General features: G+C 46.4%; 1 protein-coding gene across 1 annotated transcript in view; it reads left to right on the forward strand.

The window, feature by feature from the left end:
• The first annotated feature begins 15,042 nt into the window (after nucleotides 1–15,042).
• Nucleotides 15,043–20,584, forward strand: part of EHF (ETS homologous factor) — a 37,758-nt gene continuing 32,216 nt past the window's right edge. The window contains exon 1 of the mRNA XM_027581407.1: nucleotides 15,043–15,182. The gene's annotated coding sequence lies outside the window, so the exon portion shown is untranslated. The remainder of the gene's footprint in view (nucleotides 15,183–20,584) is intronic.

Genomic DNA, 20,584 nt, shown 5'->3' on the forward strand with positions numbered 1-20,584 from the left:
GGCCATATGGGTCAAGGCAGCAGGATTTAGGTGACACCTGCCAGGGCTGCCAAGGCTAAGTTCCACTGCTAAAGTTGGATACCTGTCATCTACCATGGGGTGACAGCCATATCATGCCATTCTTCATTCATTAATTATATACTTAGGGATTCCTATAACACATCAGCCACGCGGTGCTAGTCCAGCCAGAAGAGAGACAAGCAAATGAGCCATTACAATGCAGTGTGGCAAGTGCTTGAGAGACAAAGACTCAGGAAGAATGGGGGCAACAACTCAGTGGGGGAGATGGTGGAAGGTGGAGCCTATCTGGAAGGCTCTCCAGAGGAAGCTATGTTTGGGCCGAAGTCTGAAGCATGTGGAGCAGTTAGCTAGTAGAAGGGGGAGTAAATATGCTCTGGGCAGGTGGTACAGCTTATGGAATAGACTGGGAGGAGGGGAAGACAGGTAGGGGGAGAGACGGGGAGGACGGCCCCCCTGTTGAGGGTACTGAGCGGAGTCAATGTGCAGAATGCCAGGTGAGAATACCTGGAGATGTTGCTGAGAAAACAAGTGGATGGCAGATCACCAGAGGCCTTGTGAATTATGCCGGGTAGGCTGGACTTCACCCCAAAGGACATGGGGCCACTGAAGCATGTGAAACAAGCAGGTGCTCACTATAAAAAGGCCTCTGAGATCTCTTCTCCTGCTGTCGCTCTGAGGACAGACCCCTATGGGCCTCTTGAGCAGAAGTTCATGTGACATACCCAGGATGGGAGTGGTCCCACCACCACAATGGGGTTTAGGCTCATCCCCCATTCAGCTTCAAGCAAGCTGGGGACAATGACTCATCCCCAAACAACGGGGCAGGAGTGGGAAGGAGGTACCTGTTAGGGTCATGCTTAGCTGGTTTGCTGATGGACTACACATGTAATTATTAAACAGGATGCCAAGCATCAAACCTTTTTAATCTCTCCCCTCTACCATGCCCTTCCCCTTCCCCGCTCTTTCTGTTCCTCCCCACCCCACACCCCTCAGCTTTGTTAGCAATGCCCAGGTACTCTGGTTTTTGCCTTGTGTCAGAGAAGATCTTGGGCCAGCGTCATCTGATCTGGGCCATGGAAGGAATACTGTAGCTGTCAGCTGGGGGGGCTGGAACGGTGCCTGCTGTTGGAGGTGGACGACCCGGGCTTCTGGTCCTGGCTCTACCCACCACCAGCGCTTTGCCATGCGGCAGAGCCTCTTCTCCTCTAGGAGCCTATTTTTGGAAAAATGGGGATAATCAGATGGGGGATGGTGTGAGATTCCAAAGGAGAGTTTGTTTGTGAAAGTGCTTGGTACACAGCAAAACACCGAGTAAATGTTTATTTGGGGGGGGGGGGTGTTACGCATTCTTTGCTAGAAGATTCAACCAGAGGGATGGCAGGGAGAAAAACTGAGATCCATTGTGTTGGGATACTCTTGTCATATAGACATAAATACAGGTAAATATACACCTGTCACAAAATTAAAACAAAGAAGCATGTGAACTTCTCCCCAACCCCACCCCCTTGTAGCCACTATTAACTGTGTTTGTTGCATATTCTCCCGTGGATAAAAATACATGTGTTTAAACAAAAAGAAAGCCATCATATTATAAGTTCTATTCTTAAGCTTGCTTTTTCACCATTTCATGGCATAGCGTATAGCTCTGTCTTCCTAATATGACTTCATGGTGTAAACGGACCGTAGTTTATTTAAGTATCCTCCCACCGATGAACACTAATGTTACCTTCGATTTTTCATCATATATTTCTGTGGCCTTTTGTACATGTCTCTAGGGGAGAAATCTTGAGTAATAGGATTGCTGAGTCAAAGGGTATAGCATTAAAAATTTGATAGATACCCCCAAATTGCTCTCCATAAAGATTGCACAAAAACACCCTCCCACAGTGTTCCTGCCCCTGTGCCCCCCATGCCCGAACCAATGATGGGTGTTACCAGTTCTGCTTGGGCTTTCAAAGCTGTGAAACCCTCCTCCTCCCTGCCCTGATCCTGTGGGCCACTGGTCAGCAGTATTCTATTCCTTCTCTGCTATAAGGTACCCAATAAAATGGTAGGTACCAGGCCTGAGGATATCTGGAAAGCTTGCTTTTAGGGCTAAATGGAGTATCTCTGTTTCCAAACATAAAGTCTAGAAGCAAAGGGTGATCTACTTTAAGCACATAGCAATATATTACTATGGCTTTTGTTATTGTAGAAAGTTCTGACTCACGGATCTTCATTGTGCTTGGCAGGAGGGTAGTTAGGAGAAGAAGATGTGGAGAGGTTGAGGTGTTAACTTTGAAAAGTGTGACTTTGTCAAGCTGTGCTGTCACGTGTCCTGGTCACATCTGGGCCTTGGGTGTCACAAAATGCAAAGCACCAGGTAACCAAATAGCATTTCCATGGAAAGAGCCCGTGGCCTCTGGGGCTGGGCGCAGGTGAGAGAGTGAGCACTCACAGCAAGAGGGGGAGTGTGAGAGTGGGGAGGGGGGGGACTGGGTGTCTTTAGCCTGTGAAACCTAAAACAAGGGGCCACTGGAAATTTCCAGGACTGGATTACTGATGACACACAGGCCCCATGGCTGGCATGTCTGGGCTAACCAAAGACTCAGGAACCCGAGACCGGGGCTGGTCACCAATTCAACTGGCTCCGTTTTAAAACTCCCACAAGCAGGGGCAGGGAGTCAAGCCCAATGGTCTATGGAGAGATGGTGATCAATGGAAGTTGTGGAAGACAGATGGTTAAGTAGTGGGAACAAGGAGGCAGAATTCAGCATTATAGGAATAATGCATAAAATAACGGACAAAAGTAGCCCTTTACATGTGTGATCTAACTTAACCCCCTTAATGACCTAACATATTTAGTACTGTTATAGTCCACATTTAACAAATGCGGAAGCGGGAGCTCAGAGAGGTCAAGTCACTTGGCCAAAATCATGCAGCTGCAAATAGATATGGAACCAAACTTATGTCTATCAGACTTAACAACCAAAATGCCGAGGAGAGCCTCTATTTCAGCGTGGCAGGGCTCACCTTGGGGGTGGAGGATGCTGTCACAGATTGCTGGATATGATAGCGGCAGGTTTTCATTTTCTATCTTGATAAAGGATCTCTTTCTACCTTGTTGTGGGGCCACGCGAAGAACCACAACTTCCGTTTCTCAACCACATTGCTGATTTTTGTATATTTGACCATTCTATCAAGCTCCCAACAGTGTGACCCCAACCCGCCTCCGACTCTTTCTGAGAATATTGGGTGAAGGTGGTGGGGGGTGGTTGGCATTGGATTCTTTGGCACAGACTTCCAGAGGGAAGAGAGGCAAGAAGCCTATGCGGTGTGCAGGTTGGCATGAGGGAGGTTTTTACTTTTAAAATTCTAACTGGGTCCCCAGTGGCCTGGTGGAGCCCTTGGCCTTTTCCAGACTATAATCGGCTCTACCACAGGTTGCTGCCTGGCCTTCTGCTGCAGTGAGGTGCTCATCCCTGAGATGCAGGTCCCTCAGGATTCCTGTCACTCCTGGGCTCACACGTACTTATCAGGACTCGGGGGTCATTCCCTTGCTATCACCTGGGGAAAGGGGGAGGTGCTCCTACGGCGAGGGTGCTCCCATGGCAAACCCCTGTCTTCTCTCTAGGCACTTGTCAAGAGGGGTGGGCTGAGAACCGTGGGAAGGAGGATGCGACCACAGGGGGCTTGTGAGTGGGGCACGTTCTCAAGGCTCACCTCCTGGAAAGCCGTGGGGTACATGCTATGGGAGACAGGACACAGGGGTAAGGGGGGAAAGAGGGAGAGAGGGCAAGGTTCTTAGACAGCCTGGCTTTCAGACCCAGGCTCGGTCACTTACTACGTGTCTGACTTTGGCTCAATTTCCTAAATTCTCTGAGCCGTGATTTCCTCAACTGTAAACAGATTTAAAAAGTGACGTCATCAAAGCATTTTTGGGAGGAGTTGATGCAAAGATGCAAGTATCGTGCTTTGCATAGTGTGGGTACCCCATGAGGGGTGATGCTCCTGCTGACGATCCTAGGGCAAAGTTCATGCCCGTTCTACAGATGGGGGAAACTGAGCCTCAAGTTGTCCCAAGTAGCATAGCTGGTAAGTGGCAGAGTTAGGATGAAAACCATCTATTTCTGGGGTGCCTGCGTGGCTCAGTCGGTTAAACCAAGAGTTTCGGCTCAGGTTGTGATCTCTGGGTTGTGAGATCGAGCCCTGCGTCAGGCTTCATGCTCAGCAGCGAGTCTGCTTCTCTCCCTCTCCCTCTGCCCCTCCCCATGCTCTCGCATGCTCTCTCTCTCTTTCTGTCTCAAATAAATACATAAATCTTTCAGAAAAAAAACCCTGTCTGTTTCTAAGTCAGGAAACCTTTCACCTGTGATGGATGGTCTTTAGGAATGGGTCTGTGTATTCGACTATTGAGGACTGAAAAACAACCTGTCCAATCTGGCTTTCATTGGCATGGGTTGGTTCTATGTTTTCTCCTCAGTCTGAAGCCAGGAGCAACGTAATGAGATTTTGCAAATATTTATTCAGGGTTCTGGGAAGCCCAGCAGGGTTTAGGGTAAGCCATCCTCCAGCAAGCAAGGGCTCACCTGCTAATTCCCCTCCCTCCAAGGCTGATCAGATTGCTCGGAGGCCAGTTTCCTTCTATATGCCAAGGGAGAACAGCAGTCGGCTCCTGCCGGGCCGCAGGGGGAGGCTGCTTCCTACATATGGGCAGGTGGTGGCTAGGGGTCTAGGTTCTGAGCTCAGGCAGCCTTGGTTTCTGTCTGTCCTTTCCAGCAGTGTGACCTTGGGCCAGTTACTAAATCTCTCTCAGCTTCAGCTTCCTCATCCTTAAAATAGGGAATTACAATGCTACCTTGAGGGGCTATGTAAGGATTAAGTGAGAAATTGCATGGAAATAAAGTGCTTAGTATCTGGCACATAATAAGTGCTTAAGAAAAAGAATAAGGCAGAGCTGAGTAGATTGTGGGTTTGGTTTACAGTGCTTTGCTAGCAAGTCTCTTGTTTCCTGCCCACTCAGGGATCCTGGTGAGACTGTCTGTTTTGGCCACAAGGTCCTTGACACATGAATCTCCAAAAGAGATCCAGTCAGTGGGCATCAACTGGCTCATAGGTCCTTTGATTCAACTGCAGCAATTTCTTTTTACATTGCTTTCAGTCCACCCGCAAAGGTATTCACAGCAACCATTTACGGTGCACTGGTGGCCCTCTAGACTTCTTACATCACCTCTTTAATCCCTGCGGCAACCCTGGGGGTAGTGTCATCTCCACTTGCAGATGAGAAGGTAGGGACTCAGAGATGGTGGGTAACTGCCCAAGGACACACAGCCGTTAGAGAAGAGCAGATGGGAGCACAGTCTGTGTGACATTCAGCTACATTGGCCAGCCTCCCTGGTTTGCCTGGGATCATGGGGTTTCCTGCTAAACCCGGGGAGGTCTGGGATGAGTTGCTTACTCTACCTGTAGCCTCCCTGCCGAGGCTTGACAGTGGTTCTGGAAAAGAGAACAGCAGGAGCAACTCTGCACCGTTTCTGGAAAGATGTCCTGGGGGGCTCAATAGCTTCCGTGGGTTCGATTTTCCAGCGGGAAGTAGCGTTGTCTGTGTCTGGAGGTGTCCATCTCTGAGATTTGAGGAGAGCAATCAGAGTGGTGGGAGATGCTCTTAGGAGCTGTGCCCCTGACCTCGGGCCTCTGCCTGCCATGTACGAACTGCATGGCCTCTGGAAAGGTGTCAAGCCCGATAGGGTCATCAGTTCAACTATCTTGTGTGTATCACACAGCCCCGGGGTGTTGGGAGGATCTAAGGAGATAAACGGAGGTAACAGTTTCTAAACCACCATAGATCTACAGGGTGTGTGGGTTATATCACTGCTTCTAGACACTGGAGCCCCAACTCTGGGGTTTCAACCTCTGGGAACGGCCAATTCAATGTCCCACTCCTTGAAAGGGAGTCAGATCAGGCCTTTCTGGGGATAGGACAATGAAAACCCTGTCTGTCTGCATTAGGTAGGCCAGCTGGGGGAGGGGAAAAGCAGTACCCCAAAGTGGCCCCACACGACAGACTAGGAAACATGCTGACATCTTTCTTCATTAGAATCTACATTCTGTGATGGCAGGAATTGTGCCTTTTTTTCCCTTCTATGGCTGCATCCCCATTTTGCTAGCCCAGAGCCGGGCACATGGGAGAAGCTCAATGAACATTTGTTCACTGTCGGCTATTGAGTGGTCCCAAGTACAGCTCTTCCTCGATGCACAGTGGGGTTACATCCTGATAAACCCATTGTCAATTGAAAATATTGTGAAGTCAGTAATGCACTTCATAAGCCTGACCTACCAAACATCCTCTTACCCTAGCCCACCTTAAATGTGCTCAGAACACTTACGTTAGCCCACGTAGCACAAAATCGTCTAGCACAAAGCCCATTTTATAATAAAGTGTGGAATATTTCATGTAATTTCTTGAATACTGTACTGAGAGTGAGAGACAGAGTGGTTGTGTGGGCACAGAAGTGTTGTGGGTGTACCAGTTGTGGACTCCTGTGATCGTGGGGCTGATGCGGAGCTGCGGCTACCCTGCCCAGCATCACGAGGCAGGATTGGACCACGTATCACTAGCCAGGGAAAAGATCTGAATTCGGAATTTGAATGTGGATCACTTTTGCACCATCACGGAATTGACAAATTGTTCAGTTGAACCATGGTAAGTTGGGGGCCATCTGTACAAACGAACTGTTCTGGGAGATTTCAATCCTGATGAAGCAGTTGTAGGAGACTGAAAGGAGGAAATGGGATGTGTCCCACCAGGCAAAGATGGGGAGGGGAATGGTCCAAGTGGTGGGACACACCGGAAGCTGGGGAGCATGTGACGCATGCGCAGGAATGATGTGGGGCCACTGTACCTGGGATGCACCCCTTGAGGTGCAGTTGGGGTCCAGCAGGCTTCAGGCATTGGTGGGGACCAAGTGGGGAAGGGCCGGTAAGTGGCGCGCCCTCAGGGAGTTAGGACCATCCATCTTGAAGCTACTGTTTCTCCAATTTCGATCACTTACATTTTCTGAACACTATTTTTGCCATGTCTGTGCACTTCCCTATTTATTCACTTAATAATTTTCACATTGACTTATACTGACTCCCTTTTATACTTTACTAGGTTTGTCTTCATGTCAGAAACATAAAAATTATCATTTGCACTGCAAGTCGTCTTGCTTTCTACCCTCTGTAAGGTAGACTTCTCTCTGAGGAACACCTCCAGGGAGTGTGGAGAACTGGCAAAGCTTTCTGACTGAGGGAAGGATCTCATGGTTTTCCGAGAAGGCTGCAACCGTAAAGAATGGGAGCGTGTGTATAAAACTCTGGTACAGTTGTGACAGAAATGGTAAGAAATATTACCAAGGTGAGTTTGTGGGGGCATTTTCCAGTCTGTCAATGGGCATCAGGATAAAACATGCAGGGAATGCTGTCTCCTTCCTTATTGGTCTTGCTTCACACTTTTTCCTAGCAACTCAGCCCTACGGCCTAATGCTTGCTGCCAGGAGCTCTGGATAATGGAGCCCTGCAGTTAGAGGAATGAATGGTGCGCTCTGAGTGAGGCTGTGGGCCATTCAGTGACCCATGGTGGGTCTGGATGCCTCTTGATTGTATAGTGTTGTGACTTTCCTAGACTTGTCTTACCTGGTTGTTCAAAGAACGTTACCCCAGCCAAGGCTCACAGAGCGTTGACCCATCCCCTAACCAGCCTATTTTCCCTAGCTGTGCATTCGGCTTCCAAGTTAAGGTGACCTGCCAAGCTGGAAAGAAAAGGGATCAGCAAAAATCAGACATTTGCCAAGGGTACCCCTCCTCCACCGCGACCACACACAATTGTGAGATCTAGGGTTGGACTCCCTGAGGCTTTCTGCTCTGGTGGCTCTGGCAACCTGGAGACCCACAAACTGGTCAGTTTGAGGACTGTGAGCTTTGGGCAGACCTTGAAGTCTTTTGGAAAAAGTCCATCAACACCAAACTCTGCTGTTGACGGAGAACATCCCCAGCAAGATGACCGTGACTTTCTCACACCGTCACCTTGTCAGGGGTGGCTCCAGCCCCTCACCCTCCGTGTCCCCTTCTTTCTAGCATAACAGAACTCAATGGCTTCCATGTTTTCCACTGTAAGGAAGTGGGTAGACTGTGGCTGGTCCCTTTCAAAACAGGGCTGTCCGCCCTGACAGAGAAGTTTTCAGATGAACCAACAGTGCAGATTTTGGGTTAAGTTTGCAGAGAAGGAGTTCCTTATTTCAATTTTACTGTACACCCACCTACACAATATTTTTTGGTTCTCAGAATTTCAGAGCCATTAACCTCAAACCTTAAATCAGGATTCTCATAAAACTTTCCTGGGGCACTGTCATAAAAGAAACTAGGTCTTAAAATATGACTGTGTGGTATACTGTCCTTGCCCAGGAAGACAGATTGACTAATTTCAAACCCTGAGCTCACATGTAGTTGCTAAGAATGGGGGTGGGGGAGAGAGAGGGGAGGAAAAATCATAGACATGCCATGATACATGAGGGAAAATTTCATCTGGACTTCCCCAACTATGGGATACTTATTCAGAAATAATTCCGAGGGCTTCTTTCTTGACATTCCACCAGGGTGCAGGTGCACATGTTTTGAATGGACTGAATGGATAATTTATTTATGCAAATGAGTTTTTTGCACAGTCCTAATGGATGTGCTTATCAACTCTCAGATACCATTTCCAGGAGGTGTCTAGATGCATTCTTTCCAGAGGCATGAACAGACCTGGAATTCCTAATTTCTATCTGGAATGCATTTAGGGGCAGAATCTGGTTGATTAGCATTTTATGTTACCTTGAGCCACTCTCAGCTGCTTATGAAGAACGGGGACGGAAGAAACTCGGAATTGATGGCACTTCGTACCCTCAACTAGATTCCATGCAACCTTCATGTTTAATGCCTTCATCATCGCACCCACTCTTTGATCTACGCCTCTGCCATTTCTGGATCCAGATGCCTACGGGCTTCTCACTGTGGTATTTAGCCTGCCCAGTGCTATTAAGCCTGGTGGGGGGTAGAGTGACCTTTGTGTCAAAAGAGTCTCATGATTTCCCAGGCAAGACCAAGTCACAGCTTTTCCAATGGGTTTCCCCTCAACTCTTATTCTGAGCATTTAGCTTTTTAAGTATTTGGTACTGAAGGGCAGAGGCTGAGGACTTCCATAATAGGAGCCAGACCTGTTTGCTTATTTCATACTTCTCCCATTTCAACTTTACCATCTCCTTCTTCCAAGAAATATTCACATCTCCAGTTGCCTTCCAGAATGGAGCTTGGTTTTCCATGCCTCAGTAAGCTATTACAGTCCAGATTTCAACAAGCTGTTAAGCTTCTTTTTTTTTTGTAGAGGGTTGTGGTTAGGAGATCTCGTTTTGGAATGACATTTACTTTGGTCTGAGCTCCAGCCATTGGCTTTACTGTGTGACCTTGGTCAAATTACTTCTCAGGCTTATGAGGCTTAATTTCCTCATCTGTAAAGTAAAAATGGTAATAGCACCTTTCTGATGGAATTTTATGAGGATTAAATGAGCAGATGCAAATTAAATTCTTGGTCTAGCGACCAGGACATGGTTAAAACTTCATAAATGTGAGCAGTCATTATCACTCTTTGTTCTTCCTATGACTTTTCCAGCTTCACCCCCTTCTCCTCTTTTGTCTTTTGAAACATGGAGAGTTAGTTTTCTGACCACTGTACGCAACCTCATATGTCATTAAGGGGATCACTGAAGATTGAAGCTTTATACTTAGAGGAGACAGTAAACGTTTCCTGAGAGCCCACTGAGTGCCAGGCACTCTGCTAATGCTTTATACAATTACTCACTTAACTCCCTACAGCTCACTGAGAAATCAATATTCCCAAAGAACAGATGGGGAAACTGAGACCTAAAGTTTAAGTAGATGTGACAAGGTTGTCCTGGCTCCAAAATCCATTTCCTCTCTATCACACCAGGCTGCTCCTGAGAAAGCTGAGCCATCTTGTTATTTTAGGGTGAGAGAATAGGTTCCGAGCACCCCTAGTCTTCCAAAACGACAGGTTCTCCCAAATAATTAGGCATCTAGATGGTGATTTTACACATTTTCTCCTTGGGTCTGAGAGTCTGCTGTCTCTTGTGGTCCCTGGGTAAAAGATACCAGGCACTGAGACCTTCACCCAAGGTCAACTCCATTAAAATGTACGTTTAGATGGTAGGAACCCAGTCTTCTGATTTATCATTAGTGGAATAATATGGGAGCCCACAAAATATAAACAGATCTCGATGAACAAAAAGTTGATTATTGTCTTTGCTATCACTCACCCCTGCAGGTGTCACTTTGGTGGGCGTGGGGAGAGACTCCTGAGTTGTGAAGGTGGTTCTGATGCTCCATTGGCTTAGAGCAAGGAACAGAGTCAGAAGGATGATCTAGCAGAGAAAGCTGTGTGCTGCTGGGGGAAGCCAGGAAAGGCAATGGATTAGGGGGGACACTAGCTGTGTCACCCCCAATCCACACATAGTGGCATCTCTTCATTCTTTTTTCTGTATGGGGGCTCCATGAGAGTGGAAAATGGGTTCTTAAGCTAAAACAATATATATTTGTTCTTATGCTAAAACAATATAAAACATCTGCCATAATTATAAGAAACTTCCCCAGACCAAAAAGAAAAGAAAAGAAAAGAAAATATTGGCTGCAAGCAGGTTGCCTGGAAATGGCCAACATTTGTCTGCTCTCCCCTCCTCCTCTGAGACTGAGAAATGTGCCTTCTCGAAGACCCTGATGGGCATACTGTTTTGAAACTCAAAGCAGTTCGGTTCAAGAACCCAAGTGCTTATCTCGACAGTGAAGTTGGCTCTGAGTGTAGAGCTGTTTGTGAGGAAAGATAAGGTAAGTAAGAGCATGATAACATGTAGGTGAAGGAGCGGAACAGGGTGATTTAAGTTAGGCAAGAATGAGTGTCTTGAGAATAAGTAAATTTGAAGGGGGAGTTCTGAAAACTCTGGTCCCTGCATGGCTAAGACTGGTGACTTATTCAGATGCCTGAAGGGTATCTCTGTGTGTGTGTGCGTGCATACATGCATGTATGAAATGGGTCATTCTTTCCAGACACGGTAAGCCACCCTCTCCCACTCCAGCACTGGCATTGTCCCCCACCTCAGCGGTTCAGTGGTACGTGCCATTGGTGGTGGATTTGCTCAGCGTGTAGGCACAGATGTGATCGCAAAAGGCATGATCAGAGGCGCCATGCAGATCTGTTAGGACAGCTGACAGTGTCAGACCTCCCAGATAGAACTCAGGAGCTACCTTCAGAGCCCATGAAGCTTCTCCTCAGGGCATTTGAAGATCCCCAGGAGTCTAATCTAAGTCAAAATGTAAGGATTTTGGAAACACGGCTTTTAGAGGGGAGTAGGGTAAGAGGCAAGATGATATTTATGAATCCTAGTTCCTTATTTGACTCTAGTCAGGGTAACTGATGATAATGTTCCGCTCTATGTAACTTTCCCTCCACTACCAGACAGAAGTTCTTGTTCCCATCGGTCCTACAGTGATATTCCTGTGTGGCTCTCACTAAATAGTTGTCAGGTTCTGCCCTTGAGGTAACTCCATGTCATGAGGAGGGGATGATAGACAGAAACATATACAAACACACACTTGCTTTCAAAAATAAATTTAGGGCCTCTAGTTAAAAGGTGCTGTGTAAAGTAAGCAAGGATCCTCTTTCTTGCAAAGCAAGCACATAACTCTCATTAACCTTGTAACCACAGCCTGTGTTGGTATTAAGATTCAGACCCCTTAGGGCTTGATACTTGGCTTGGAGAGATTCTTTTTCTTGGCCTTGATTTAGGAAGTAAGGTCTCCTGGGGTTCTTTGGTTCTGTGTCTACTAGAAAAGATGAGTCTTCTAGGAGACAACCCAACAGAACTCAGGGTCCACCACGTGGTCTGGTTTGCTCTGCTTTCCTTTTCCTCTGTGGGAACCAGCATCAGGACTTGATTCAAGTGTCTTTGTGCAGATCTGGGACAGGGATAGGGCCTTGGCCTGCAGGGGAGACCAGAAAGAGTAATTGGGTTCGTAGAGCTGGTTCCTGATCCCAGTATTATCTTGATCTTGACCTGGGGGCAATCCGCATTGTCTTTCTCTCTCTTAAGTCCATCTGTATAACTCAGGCAGTCAGCTCTGTCTCACCACTCCGTTCACATCCCTGTGTCTTCATCAGTGCCCCCCCACCAACCCCGAGTCCTGGGAGCACAGAATGGAAGGCATCTGTGCTAGGATTGGAGGTCTGACATGATAATGAGAACCTTGCCCGATTCCTCCTCGAGAAGGTTATGACTTTTAGGAAACAAATGATGTATCCATATAAAGGTTTTGGTGCACTTGATGTTTTTGTGGTTATACTTTTAAATTTTATATCCACGAGAGACATGCTTGATGTACTTGAGACTCTTGCGACAGAAGGTCTCAGCATTAAATCCAACTTGTAGCATTCTCAGTTAAAAATCAGGACTTCCATCCATTTTTTCCCTATCTATCTATCTATCTGTCCACCTATCATCTACCAATCAATCATCTAATTTGATGCAAATGCTGTCTTGTTGAAGTTGACCATAGGATGAAAGCCCTTATACGCTGAAGGAATTTATTTATGGATTCAACATGCCAAAAAAAATCTAGCTTTTTTTTTTTTTTTTTTTTTGGAGAGGGGAGGTATTGTTTTTGTCTTTCTTCTAGAAGGTTCAACTAGGACCCAGGTAACGAAAAGAACCAGTACTTAACAAGAACCCACTAAGTACCAGACACATTGTTAGGTACTTTATATACATGAAGACTCCACGAATAAAATAGCTTGTGAGTATGAGGTGACATTTTCCATCTCCTTCCACCTGCACTATCCCCAAATGACTCTTGTCAGGAAAGCCTTAATGGAGCAGTACTTTGATCTAAAATAGGCAGGAGAAGAGTGGATAAAGGAATAGCGATGTCACTGGAACTCTTTAGCTGGAAATGAAATGGACTATAAATTATAAGTGGTTGGGACTGGACCAGTGAGCCACACCACTTTTGGGGTTGCTTTTAAAGTGTATCACCTCTTGACCACACAACATGAGGCCACCTGCCCCGCCGTGGTCTCAGGTTAATCTCAGGCAAAATTGTAAGGGCCAAGTTTACTTCCTGGAGTCACACTAGCACAAATAACAGCCCACAGCACCCCACCCCCAACACATACACACACACACACACACACACACACACACACACACACACGCACGCACACACACGCGCGCATGCACGCACATACTCTGTAGTGGGTGGAGGTGCTACTTCAGATTGCTCCTGATTCATCTCTCAAGCAAAACGTCACCAGTCTGTTCCCTCAGGGCTCTGCTCTCAGATCTGGAGCTGATAGACTAATTGGGGCTAATATGATAATGCACAATAATGACATTTACTGTTTTTATCAGACATTTGCATTTTAACAGGGCCCTTGGGAAATATACAGGTGGACAATAGGGGAGGGTGGCGATATTTGGTGAAAGCTAGGAGGCAAAGGGGCTTTTCGGGGCTGCCTAAATCACACTCCCCAAACCTTCCAAACCTCCGAGACCTGCCTGAATTCCAAGACCCTCCCCAATGCACCCCTGCTCTCCCACCAAGTTTTTCACACATTCAAAAACCTCTGCCTTCATGTTACATAAACTAGGAACACAGGCAAGAAAGGAATGTTGCTACCACTCACTCACCATTCCACCTGCATAGGACAACCACTTACTTTTTGTTCTATTCAGTCTTTGCCCACATACACACACTTTCTTTTTTATACAAGGAACTTCTTGGTTTTGATCATAAAGGCTTTTGGCAAAGCTTTCTTTGCCCAAACTCAGTTTTCCTTTCCTTTCCCACAAAGGGGAGTTCTGATGAGTTAAAGAAGTCTGCTTGGACGCTTAGCTCATGCCAGGCCAGTGTCCAGGAAGACCCAAGAGAGAAAGTTAATGGTTAGGATATGGTATTTTTTCCTTGCCAGGAGCCGTCATTCACCTACATGGTGGGAATGCATTTGTTACCCAGCGAAGCAGGCCCTCAGCCCAGGGGAATGGGGATTGCAAGGGCACTTGAAATCCATGGATCCTCTCTGGGATTCTACCTTGTTTTTGTCCACACTGTGTTGTTTTATTTCCAGTTTCAGCATCTTGGTCTTTTTCTCTCTAGCTCCTTCCTATAGGGAGTGTTGACATAAAAAAGACCCTGTAAGTGTCAAGAAGGAATAAAGAACCTGGATAAACCGCCAGCCAGAGAGTCAGCCCTTGCATTGTTGAGAGTTGACTGTTCCACCTGAGCAACTCAGAGCAGACCCTCCCTCTCAGGACTCTCCCTTCAGACTTCCGAAAGCTCTTATCTGGGGCTGGGGTGGGGGTGGGTGGGGGGGGAGAGTGACTTTTCAAAGTCCATTGACATCGCCAAGGGTCATTGTCAAAGAGGCAATCATGGCGCCTGGGGAGAACTCCTTCAGAATCTGGTACCTGCACGGCCAGGGCACAGGTCTTGATGCCAAAGCAGAGTCGACTAAATACAGATTAGTACACGAGACAGGTGTTTAGGAGGGCCGCCACTCCCCGATACCACCATTCCCTCCATGTTTGAACCTCTGCTTAGCTTGCTTTTACACATCTTTGGGGAGATGGTGTCTCTGGAGAGCTAGCATGGCGCTCTTCACCTGAAACAGTCTCTAAGCTGAAAAGAACAGTCACCACCAAATCAATTCCTCATCCATTAACAGGTCGTCTCTCTGTTCTTGAGACACAGGCATAACCTGGTTAGACCTGTTTTGTTTGAACACTAACGTGTGAGTTGGCCAAATGCAAATGAGCCAATGTTTGTAATCCTTTATTTTATTTTTTTAAAGAGCCCGGCAGCCAATCAGAAGAGGGGGAAGTGACTTAGGGAATTCCCGGTTGGTGGCTTATTGCTTAACATTCTACAAAATGATTTAAAATTATTGTCATATGCGTTTATCTTCACTCTGATGAGGGCTCAGACGTGATAACACCTCTGGTTCCCTGTCCCCGCGGGAGCTGGCTTGCAGGCTGCGGGCTGCCTCCCCTCCATTAGCCACAGCTATTGGATTTCCCACCCAGAATCTTTAGGTAAATGAGGTAAGTTCTTATTTTTTTAAACCTTCTTTTGAATCTGGAATTCAAACACCTGAGTGAAAGAGCAGTCTGCCTTGAATCAGGCAGATGAAAATAAAAGACTCCCGGAGGCAGGGGGCAGGCTCGCCTCACCTGTGCTTACCTCACTGGGTCTCATTAGAATTTTATTCTGGAAGGCAGCTGGGCTTCTTTGGATATTGTCTGTGAATTCGCTGCATTGAGTCTGGACTTTCAGCCACTGTGGATTTAAAAGCCCCCTGGTTTTCCTCTGTGTGATAAAGCCATTTCCCTGGGTTGAATTGTGAAGCCAAAAGGCAGTCAGGGCAGCCAGGTGATCCCGAGATAGCTCAATGAAACATGGGTTGGCAGAATTGAGTTGGGGCTCAGAGCACATGTTCTCACTTTCCAGAGATGTCTTCTACTGTCTTCTACATCTAGAGATGTCTACTACTTCTACTACCAGTCAGAAAAACTGGTAGTTTTTCTGACTCACTGGTTGGAGAGAAAGGCAGATTTGTCTTTGGTATAATCTGTTGTTGGAAGATGGCTGGAAACAGGTGATGGCGTATGCACCCACACTGGAAAAAGTGGTCAGGCAGCCCAAGTAAGTGAGGACGCTGGGGAGTGCCGCACACCTAAAAATGATTCTGTCCAGAAAAAAAAATGACAAAGAATTTTGCCATATTGCAAGGGGACAGACTAACCCTTCGTTTGTACCATCATGGGATACCAAGACCAGACAGGCAGATGTGAGTCAGCAGCACCAAATGCCTACCAAAACAGGGACTCTCTTCATTTTGTTTGGACACCATAGAGAAGTGTTGGCCTCAATGTGGGTAGAACTGGGAACAGTGTGGAATTCATCTTGGGGTAAATAACAACATCGAGTCAGGAAAGTAACATTGTCACTATCTGCCTTTGAGCAGATTTGGCATACTCCCAGTGTTGTGGAAGCATGTTTCTAAGATGAACTGGGAGACCCTGTGCGTCTACGTTCACAGGTGCCTCTGCTATTTATCTGCACCGACCTTAGTCACAGGGAGAAAGTGGGGGTTTTAGATTGAGAACTTTCTGATGGGAGGACAAATTCAGGAATTGGTTTTGCAGGCGTGGGTGTGAAGATGTGTTCAGATAGAGCCTTTCAATGTGTAAAAGGGTAGGCAAGGATCACGAGTGGCCATGCGCTAATGCCATGGAGGTCAAGGGACGCGTTGATTTCCAACAGGGAAGCTGAAGTCCTTAGGAAGCACTTCATGGGTAAGAAGTCTCACCAGAAAAAGGCTCTTCGAAGATTTCAAGAATAATTTTAAAAGCTGTATTTGGAGGTGCCAGAAGGCTTCACTTGTCCTCATTTTGAGATCTAGCATTCTGAGACTCTGAAATAAGTCATCCGTTACGTGTTCTTATAATCCAGAGTTGGGTAGGATCTGTCATTTCTACAACAACTGCTAATGGCTGATGTGGATGGATTTGAAAAACCATGGGAACCTGAAATGAGGGTCACTGGGAAGTCTGTGATCACATTTGAAAGAATAACAAATATAATGGAGACAATCCTTCTCCATGTTTCCAAAGTATTTTACAGAGACCTTTTAAAAGAAAATAACTTGGAGGGCATAACTGCTGTAGGTTCTCTTGTGCTGCTGTTCTGGATGGCGGCATTAGCCAGGCCCCTTCTAGAGTGACTGTGGGCAGGGCAAGGAATTTGATTCAGGCCTCATATGTACGGAAGATCACAAATTCAATTTTATTTGTTCTTTTGTGTTAAAAAGCATCTACTTGTTAAATTCAAACAACAATTTTTTGATATTTTTTCCATTTTTTAATATATCGTGAGCTCCCCCAAATGGAAATGTCTTGGGTCTTTCTGGACCTCTGAGAAGCCCTACGTTCACACTTATTGGTTCCATGCTTTTTATGCTCTCATTAAATTACCTCTTTCAATATCTTTTTGACCCCTGGGGACGCTGGCACAAAAAAGAAATTGAGAGGTTAAAATATTTACTCAACTGTATTCAATTAGCTAATTGAAAACTGGAAGGAACTCGGATAGGGTCCTAGGTCAGAATGTGAGTGCTTTGGGCCAAAGTTCACTTCTAGGAAATAGAATTTAGCTTTCTGTAATTCTGTAATGTTTTATGTTCTTTATACAAATCATTCGAAAGCCCTTCAGTCTGTTCCCCTTTCTCCAGATGGAGGCATCTCTACCCCCTTTCCAACTGATGTGATTTTCAGAGACCTCTGGGAGATGGGGTGGGGTGGATACCAAGAATGCCAAGGCCGAACCTGCTAACACATTTGAGGAGTAGTGCCACGGTTTTAAGAAACCAAATATGAACTTGGAACTTGATACTCGGTGACACCTTTTTGTGGCTGTTTCAGCCCATTTTTCTTGTTTGAGATCTCTTTCTGGTACAGTTGAAGTGACAGTCGTTTCTGTTGTGGTGGGGCTCTCGTGGGGAGGCATGGAGTCCACTGTGGGCTCTGTGTTTAGAGAGTACGCGTTCTCACCCTGCCTTTGTTACTGGGTAACTGACGCAGTACAGAGGCTTTCAGCTTGAGTAAACTGGGTCTGCGGTAGGGGGTTGTCCTCTGAAGACAGAGGAAGGATGGTTGTCATATATTGCCAGTGTTGTCTTTTTTAACATTTTTTTTATTTTAAAGATTTTATTTTATTTATTTGAGAAAGAGAATGAGAGAGAGAGCACATGGGGGGGGGAGGGTCAGAGGGAGAAGCAGACTCCCCGCTGAGCAGGGAGTCCGACGCGGGACTCGATCCCGGGACTCCAGGATCATGACCTGAGCCGAAGGCAGTCGCTTAACCAACTGAGCCACCCAGGCGCCCCACCAGTGTTGTCTTAAATCTGTTGCTGAATAATTGAAGAGATGAGGGTGATAATAAATTTTATTTAATGTTTTCTTGCCTAATTTTTAGTAATACGATTTTAAGTAATACAGTTTGTTTTAAGGTGCAGGTGACTGGGCTCTTGCTAGAAATAGGTGACTATTCGGTTTGTTCCAATTCGATGGGGTTTCAAAGGACCAAGCTATAGGGCTGTGCAGGGAACAAAGAGTGCAGTGGGGAGAACGGCTCCCACAGCAGCTACTATTAGGAGGGGCATGTGTTCAAGCCAAATGGCATTGATGTCAGGAAGCCGAGATGTGCTGGAGTAGAAATTTCCATGCATCCCTCAGAGTTATTTGATAAAACATTTATTGGGCTTCAGAGGGGAGAAGAAAGATATTTCTTCAAGAATCTTCCCTGAAGAATTTCAGACTTACATTTTTGAATGAGGGGAGCATAGTGTGCACGAGGCAGTACGCAGGACTGGCAGTCAGGAGACCTGGTTTTCTAGTCCTGGCAAAGCCGGGTGTCCAGAGCAGCACACCCTTCTCTCTGGGCTTTAGTTTCTTCATCCAGACAAAGGCATTTGAACCTGATTATCTTTAAGATCTGTTTCCACCTTCAGATTCTGATGACCGGGAGAAAGCAGGTAAGCCTAGCGGTCAGCAGGCTCGGCTTGAGTCTGCAGCAGCTGAGAAGGGCTGGGGGATGCCCTGCTAAAGACAGGAAAGAAAATCAGTAGGAGCCCGTCAGTGGCTTCCTTAAGGGGTTTGGAACGTGGCTGAAGGGCTATACCTGGTGGAGGTACCAAGACCAGATTCCGGGAGCCTTGATTAAGGGTGTTAGCGTCTGCTGCCATGACAACTTCTCATCTTTATCAATGGGCCTCATGATTCCAAAGTGGGTGGGGGGTGTAGAAGTGGATGAAAGCAGCTGTTTTGTGGCCACAGGGCACTCTGATGCTGTCTTCTGTAGAACACAGAAGCAGCTTGCTGAAAACATTCAGGCACCCATGGAGTCTACTCCGTTTGTGGGGTGCTGATCAGCTTGCTTGACTGACTCTCTGGGGATTATTGGCTAGACTGCACAGAGATGGACTCCCTTCTCCTAGAGGAAGAACCAAGATGCAATCAGACAGAGCATGGCTGGCCCAGCCGCCGGGCAGCCCACCCGGGGCCTCGGTGTTCTCAGAGGACCTTGGCCTGAATCTGGAGCGATCAGAGCTTGCAACAGGGTCGAACAGAGTGGTCCATTTAAAGAGGCTCCAGGGGGTTTGATTGACCTTGTTTTAAAAGAGACACCCTGTAAAATACTCCTTTGAGAATTGATTTCACTAGCACCTAACCACACTCTGTCTTCGGTTTGTTTTATGGGCTGGGCCCTTGTTCATTGGATTCATATTCTCTCTCCTCTTCCGATCTTCCTGCACACCCTGGCCCTTAGAGCCTCCTTCCCTGCCTTTCTTAGAAGCATCTCCATCATTATTAAGAGTATTTGCCTGTTTATTTAAAAATATAGCCAGCATTGGTGCACTTAAAACATGTTTTCTGAGGAAAACAAAGCCCCAAATAAAAAGGAACCTAAATGCCTACTATAATATTTTAATAGACCACCCCATTAACCCCATCATTTTAACATAGCTACTTATTTTTACTTTTGTATGACCTTATCTAGATGCACACTTTTTTTTTGAAGTTTTTGTGATTGTGGTGACCTTAAAATTGCATCTTTTGTCACTCTCCCCTCACTCTAAGTCATAGACACACAATAAACAATCTTGGGGGCTGGGCCCCCATTGGGCCAACTGTGGATAAGAGAAGATTCTGCCATCCTGCCAGCCCTTTCTCAGCTTGATACAAATTTCTTCTAAAAGTCTGCTGGGTCTTTCTCGGAAGACGAAGAGGGCCTTCTCCTTTTCGTATATGACAATGGAGCTTGGCTAATATGGCGGTCTTGTAGAGATTATTTTGGGATCCCTCTTAGGAACCTTTGAAAACACTCCCTTAGTAGGGCCAATGATAGATTCTGGTGGATGAAGTCAGTGAGGTCTGGAAGGTGAAGGCTATTTTCGGCACTGTCTTCATGGTGACTACTCACAAGACGTGTTCTGTCTTTGCAGTGGGCTTTAGATTTGGCCCCAAGATCAGCCAGATGTCCACCTAGAAACTCAGACAGCATTTAGCTCACCTTTCAGCCATCTTAACTCCACCAGCTCGAAGGCTGTGGGTTGAACGATGTTGATGAACAGTAGACTTTGGCCGCTTGTGTATCTGAACTGGGCAGGAGGCTGTGAGTTTTTTGTTGCCTGGAAGCAGCTAGAATGTGTTACAGAGAACACCACGTGTAGAATCAGAGTACCTGGATTCAAATCTGACTCTGCCACTGAGTAGCTGAGTGTTTGGGTGAGTTATGTAAGCTCTAGACTATAAGTTTCCTCATCTGGAAAATGAGGTTAATAGCATCTGCACATGGCTGTTGTCAGGGTTAAATGAGACCAAAAAATCTGAAAATACCTGGACAAATGCTTGTGAGTAAATAATTAGAAATTTGTAGAATGATA

This window comes from Zalophus californianus, chromosome 11 (assembly GCF_009762305.2).
Source record: "Zalophus californianus isolate mZalCal1 chromosome 11, mZalCal1.pri.v2, whole genome shotgun sequence".
Lineage (NCBI taxonomy): Eukaryota > Metazoa > Chordata > Mammalia > Carnivora > Otariidae > Zalophus > Zalophus californianus.